Below are 7,122 nucleotides of genomic sequence, written 5' to 3'. Positions count from 1 at the left end.
GGAGCCTCCCCGCATAGCAATCGGGGTGTGAGGTTACGGATGCAGCATTGATAGCAATCGAGGTGTGAGGCGAAGGATGCAGAAGTGAGAGCCGAGGGATGTAGCAGAGATAGCAATCGGGGTGTGTGATGCAGAAGAGATAGCAATCGAGGTGTGCGGTGGGAAGGGCCCAGCAGCCAGAATGCATGAAGCGACGGATGAAGCAGTGATGACAACCGGGCTGTGAGGAGAGGAGGGATGCAGCCAAGAAAGCAATCAGGGCTCGAGGCAAGGGATGCATCAAGGATAGCAATCATGTTGTGAGGCGAGATTCCAAAGGCTAAACGTGAGAGGCTGCAGGGTCGACTCAGAGAGGTCTATGCATGTGAGAGGCTGAAAGCAAGGTCGACTCGGAGCGGTCTATGCATCGGGCGCGCTTGGGGCGACTACCAGTGCCAACCCCTTATCCCGCGACGCGTCCGACAAAGAGAACGTTCCAAGGCGGCAGAGGAGGTTACCAGCCGAAGGATGCAGTAGCAATAACAGGTATAGTTCCGCGGCGGCCGAGAAGACTCACCGCATAGGAATCGGGATGCGAGGCGAGGGATGCGGCGGGAAGGCCCCGACGGCTAAACGGAAGAGGCTGCAGGGCCGCCTCGGAATGGTCCAAGCATCGGATGCGATTGGGACGACTACCAGTGCCAACCCCTTATCCCGCGATGCGTCCGATACACAGATAGTTCCAAGGCGGCCGAGGAGCCTCACCGCATATCAATCGGGGTGCGAGGCGAGGGATGGGGCGGGAAGGCCCCAACGGCTAGACGGAAGAGGCTTCAGGGCCACCTCGGAATGGTCCAAGCATCGGACGCGCTTGGGGCGACTGCCAGTGCCAACCCCTTATCCCGCGATGCGTCCGATACACAGATGGTTCCAAGGCGGCCGAGGAGCCTCACCGCATAGCAATCGGGGGTGCGAGGCGAGGGATGGGGCGGGAAGGCCCCAACGGCTAGACGGAAGAGGCTTCAGGGCCGCCTAGGAATGGTCCAAGCATCGGACACGCTTGGGGCGACTACCAGTGACAGCCCCCTATCCCGCGATGCGTCCGATACGAAGATGGTTCCAAGGCGGGCCGAGGAGCCTCACCGCATAGCAATCGGGGTGCGAGGTGGGGGATGCGGCGAGATGGCCCCAACGGCTAGACGGAAGAGGCCACAGGGCCGCGTCGGAATAGTCCAAGCATCGGACGCGCTTGGGGCGACTACCAGTGACAACCCCTTATCCCGCGATGCGTCCGATACGAAGATAGTTCCAAGGCGGCCGAGGAGCCTCACCGCATAGCAATCGGGGTGCGAGGTGGGGGATGCGGCGAGATGGCCCCAACGGCTAGACGGAAGAGGCTGCAGGGCCGCCTCGGAATAGTCCAAGCATCGGACGCGCTTGGGGCCACTACCAGTGACAACCCCTTATCCCGCAATGCGTCCGATACGAAGATAGTTCCAAGGCGGCCGAAGAGCCTCACCGCATAGCAATCGGGGTGCGAGGTGGGGGATGCGGCGAGATGGCCCCAACGGCTAGACGGAAGAGGCCACAGGGCCGCCTCGGAATAGTCCAAGCATCGGACGCGCTTGGGGCGACTACCAGTGACAACCCCTTATCCCGCGATGCGTCCGATACGAAGATAGTTCCCAGGCGGCCGAGGAGCCTCACCGCATAGCAATCGGGGTGCGAGGCGAGGGATGCGGCGAGATGGCCCCAAAGGCTAGACGGAAGAGGCTGCAGGGCTGCCTCGGAATAGTCCAAGCATCGGACGCGCTTGGGGGCGACTACCACTGCCAACCCCCTTATCCCGCGATGCGTCCGATACACAGATAGTTCCGAGGCGGCCGAGGAGGTGGGGGGATGCAGCGAGATGGCCCCAACGGCTAGACGGAAGAGGCTGCAGGGCCGCCTCGGAATAGTCCAAGCATCGGACGCGCTTGGGGCGACTACCAGTGACAACCCCTTATCCCGCGATGCGTCCGATACACAGATAGTTCCGAGGCGGCCAAGGAGCCTCACCGCATAGCAATCGTGGTGCGAGGTGGGGGATGCGGCGAGATGGCCCCAACGGCTAGACGGAAGAGGCTGCAGGGCCGCCTCGGAATGGTCCAAGCATCGGATGCCGCTTGGGGCGACTACCACTGCCAACCCCTTATCCCGCGATGCGTCCGATACACAGATAGTTCCAAGGCGGCCGAGGAGCCTCACAGCATAGCAATCAGGGTGCGAGGCGAGGGATGCGGCGAGAAAGCCCCAACGGCTAGAGGGAAGAGGCTTCAGGTCCGCCTCGGAATGGTCCAAGCATCGGACGCGCTTGGGGCGACTACCAGTGACAACCCCTTATCCCGCGACGCGTCCGATACACAGATAGTTCCAAGGCGGCCGAGGAGCCTCACCGCATAGCAATCGGGGTGCGAGGCGAGGGATGCGGCGAGAAGGACCCAACGGCTACACGGAAGAGGCTTCGGGGCCGCCTCGGAATGGTCCAAGCATCGGACGCGCTTGGGGCGACTACCAGTGACAACCCCTTATCCCGCGACGCGTCCGATACACAGATAGTTCCAAGGCGGCCGAGGAGCCTCACCGCATAGCAATCGGGGTGCGAGGCGAGGGATGCGGCGAGAAGGACCCAACGGCTACACGGAAGAGGCTTCGGGGCCGCCTCGGAATGGTCCAAGCATCGGACGCGCTTGGGGCGACTACCAGTGACAACCCCTTATCCCGCGACGCGTCCGATACAATGATAGTTCCAAGGCGGCCGAGGAGCCTCACCGCATAGCAATCGGGGTTGCGAGGCGAGGGATGCGGCGAGAAGGACCAACGGCTAGACGGAAGAGGGCTTCGGGTCCGCCTCGGAATGGTCCAAGCATCGGACGCGCTTGGGGCGACTACCAGTGACAACCCCTTATCCCGCGACGCGTCCGATACACAGATAGTTCCAAGGCGGCCGAGGAGCCTCACCGCATAGCAATCGGGTGTGCGAGGCGAGGGATGCGGCGAGAAGGACCCAACGGCTAGACGGAAGAGGCTTCGGGTCCGCCTCGGAATGGTCCAAGCATCGGACGCGCTTGGGGCGACTACCAGTGACAACCCCTTATCCCGCGACGCGTCCGATACACAGATAGTTCCAAGGCGGGCCGAGGAGCCTCACCGCATAGCAATCGGGGTGCGAGGCGAGGGATGCGGCGAGAAGGACCCAACGTGCTAGACGGAAGAGGCTTCGGGTCCGCCTCGGAATGGTCCAAGCATCGGACGCGCTTGCGGGCGACTACCAGTGACAACCCCTTATCCCGCGACGCGTCCGATACACAGATAGTTCCGAAGGCGGCCGAGGAGCCTCACCGCATAGCAATCAGGGGTGCGAGGCGAAGGGATGCGGCGAGAAGGACCCAACGGCTAGACGGAAGAGGCTTCGGGTCCGCCTCGGAATGGTCTCAAGCATCGGACGCGCTTGGGGCGACTACCAGTGACAACCCCCTTATCCCGCGACGCGGTCCGATACACAGATAGTTCCGAGGCGGCCGAGGAGCCTCACCGCATAGCAATCGGGGTGCGAGGCGAGGGATGCGGCGAGAAGGACCCAACGGCTAGACGGAAGAGGCTTCAGGGCCGCCTCGGAATGGTCCAAGCATCGGACGCGCTTGGGGCGACTACCAGTGACAACCCCTTATCCCGCGACGCGTCCGATACACAGATAGTTCCGAGGCGGCCGAGGAGCCTCACCGCATAGCAATCGGGGTGCGAGGCGAGGGATGCGGCGAGAAGGACCCAACGGCTAGACGGAAGAGGCTTCAGGGCCGCCTCGGAATGGTCCAAGCATCGGACGCGCTTGGGGCGACTACCAGTGACAACCCCTTATCCCGCGACGCGTCCGATACACAGATAGTTCCGAGGCGGCCGAGGAGCCTCACCGCATAGCAATCGGGGTGCGAGGCGAGGGATGCGGCGAGAAGGACCCAACGGCTAGACGGAAGAGGCTTCAGGGCCGCCTCGGAATGGTCCAAGCATCCGGCCGGGCGACTACCAATGACAACCCCTTATCCCGCGACGCGTCCGATACACAGATAGTTCCGAGGCGGCCGAGGAGCCTCACCGCATAGCAATCGGGGTGCGAGGCGAGGGATGCGGCGAGAAGGACCCAACGGCTAGACGGAAGAGGCTTCAGGGCCGCCTCGGAATGGTCCAAGCATCGGACGCGCTTGGGGCGACTACCAGTGACAACCCCTTATCCCGCGACGCGTCCGATACACAGATAGTTCCGAGGCGGCCGAGGAGCCTCACCGCATAGCAATCGGGGTGCAAGGCGAGGGATGCGGCGAGAAGGACCCAACGGCTAGACGGAAGAGGCTTCAGGGCCGCCTCGGAATGGTCCAAGCATCGGACGCGCTTGGGGCGACTACCAGTGACAACCCCTTATCCCGCGACGCGTCCGATACACAGATAGTTCCGAGGCGGCCGAGGAGCCTCACCGCATAGCAATCGGGGTGCGAGGCGAGGGATGCGGCGAGAAGGACCCAACGGCTAGACGGAAGAGGCTTCAGGGCCGCCTCGGAATGGTCCAAGCATCGGACGCGCTTGGGGCGACTACCGTTGCCAACCCCTTATCCCGCGATGCGTCTGATACACAGATAGTTCCGAGGCGGCCGAGGAGCCTCACCGCATAGCAATCGGGTTGCGAGGCAGATTATTGGGAAGGGAACCCCCTGGGATGCGGCTCAAGCAGTGCCCAAAGGGACTGGAATGCGGAATCACATCGAGAGACCCAAATGCTATACGAGGGCTCAAATCGAATTATCGATTTGGCCACGACATGGACGCATCGGAACGACTACCTTTGCCGAACCACTCGCAATTGCATCCATACCGAAACCAATAGACATTTCCGTTAGAGCCCTCGCATAGCATTCGGGAATCTCGCATGCCCCTCTAAATCGACCAATGCTGGCGCTCAATGAAAATCCGAGCGCTACCACCGTTCGAGCGCCAGCATTGGTCGAGTTAGAGGGGCACGGGGGAGAATGCTCCAGTCAACACCTCCCCTATATAAGTTATTTGTCCGATTCTCGCACAACCGTAGTCTGCCTCGTCGAATCAAACAACGGTCCCAGATTCCGACTTCCGTTCCGTAGAGACCCAAAAGCTAGATGGAGGCTCGCAAGAAAGAGAGTCGGCGCATAGCAATCGGGTTTCTCGAACGTTTAGGGACCGAGCTCACTTGCGGATAGGGCAAAATCCGCCAAGCAACCCAAAAGCTAGACGGGGGCTCGAATCGAATCGCCTAGGCGGCCACAACAACGACGTGTTGGATCGACTACCAGTGCCAAACCATTCAGCAAGACTAGTCTGTGTCGAGGCCGGATAGAGATTCTCAGAGAGCGCCCGCATAGCATTTAGGAGACCTGCCGCGTCCCTCACACTCGACAAATGGTGGTGCACGTTTATAAATCCGAGCGATCCCAACCCTTTCAAGCACCAACATCGGTCGAGATAGAGGGGCACGGAGGGGGCTGCGTGAGACAACACAGTCCCCTATATAAGTTATTTGTCCGATTCTCACACATCCGAAGAATGGTCATCAAATCGGACAACAGCCCAAACTTCCGACTTCCGTCCCAGAAAGCCCAAGAGCTATCTAAAACGTTCATGGCCGGAACTCGATCGCGGCTATACCAGTCCGCCAAGCAACCCAAAAGCTAGACTGGAGCTCTAGTCGAATCACCTCTGTGGCCATTGCAAGGACGTGTTGGAGCGACTACCATTGCCGAACCATTCCGCAGGTCGAGTCCATACCAAGGCCGCATAGAGATTCACGATGAGCTCCTGCATAGCAATCAGGAGACTTGCCGTGTCCATCACAATCGATAAATCCTGGTGCAAGATTTTTGCATCCGAGCGCTCCAACCAGTCGAGCACCAGCATCAATCGACATAAACGGGCACGGGGGGAGGATGCTCGAGAACACTACCTCCCCTATATAAGTTATTTGTCCGATTCTCAAGCAGCCGAAGTCTGGTCATCGAATCGGGTCAAAGACCACAACTTCCGACTTTACCCACAATGCAAGTCATCGAATCGAACATCGGCCCCCGAGTCGGACTCCATGCGTATGTCAGGTCATCGGACCCAAATTCCGCCTTCCTGCGCATGGCGGGCCATCAATATCAACTCGGTCATCGGACCCAAACTCCGCCTTTTTGCGTATGGCACGCCTTCAAATCGGTCATCGGACCCAAATTCCGCCTTCCTGTGCATGGCGGGCCATCAACATCAACTCGGTCATCGGACCCAAATTCCGCCTTTCTGCGCATGGCACGCCATCAACTCGGTCATCGGACCCAAATTCCGCCTTCCTGCGCATGGCAGGTCATCGGACACAAATTCAGACCTCGCCAATATGCCTACGTATCGAATCGGTCATCGGACCCAACTTCCGACTTCATCCATACTGTAGGGTCTTTGAGGTTGGCGCGGTGCGCTCAACCCAGGGAGTCGACCCATCGAAGCATACACCTCCCCTATATAAGCTATTTGTCCGATTCCCACACCTGTGTAGTTTGCACCTCTGACCAGGACATCGACCCCAACTTCCGAACTCGACTGCAACGACGGCACCAGCGCCTTGGTGCGCACCTTGCGACGCACAGTCCCAACATTCGCCTTCCTGCACATGGCAGGTCATCGGACCCAAATTCCGACCTCGCGAGTATGCCTACATATCGAATCGGTCATCGGACCCAACTTCCGACTTCATCCATACCGTAGGGTCTTTGAGGTTGGCGCGGTGCGCTCAACCCGGGGAGTCGACCCAACGAAGCATACACCTCCCCTATATAAGCTATTTGTCCGATTCCCACACCTGTGTAGTTTGCACCTCCGATCAAGACATCGACCCCAACTTCCGAACTCGCCTCCAACGACCGAACCAGCGCCTTGGTGCGCACCTTGCAACGCACAGTGCCAACATTCGCCTTCCTGCACGTGGCAGGTCATCGGACCCAAATTCCGACCTCGCGAGTATGCCTACATATCGAATCGGTCATCGGACCCAACTTCCGACTTCATCCATACCGTAGGGTCTTTGAGGTTGGCGCGGTGCGCTCAACC

The sequence above is a fragment of the Cryptomeria japonica genome, unplaced genomic scaffold, assembly GCF_030272615.1.
Source record: "Cryptomeria japonica unplaced genomic scaffold, Sugi_1.0 HiC_scaffold_341, whole genome shotgun sequence".
Classification (NCBI taxonomy): Eukaryota; Viridiplantae; Streptophyta; class Pinopsida; order Cupressales; family Cupressaceae; genus Cryptomeria; species Cryptomeria japonica.
The sequence above is the reverse complement of the archived record's forward strand: the minus strand, read 5'-3'. Positions refer to the sequence as shown.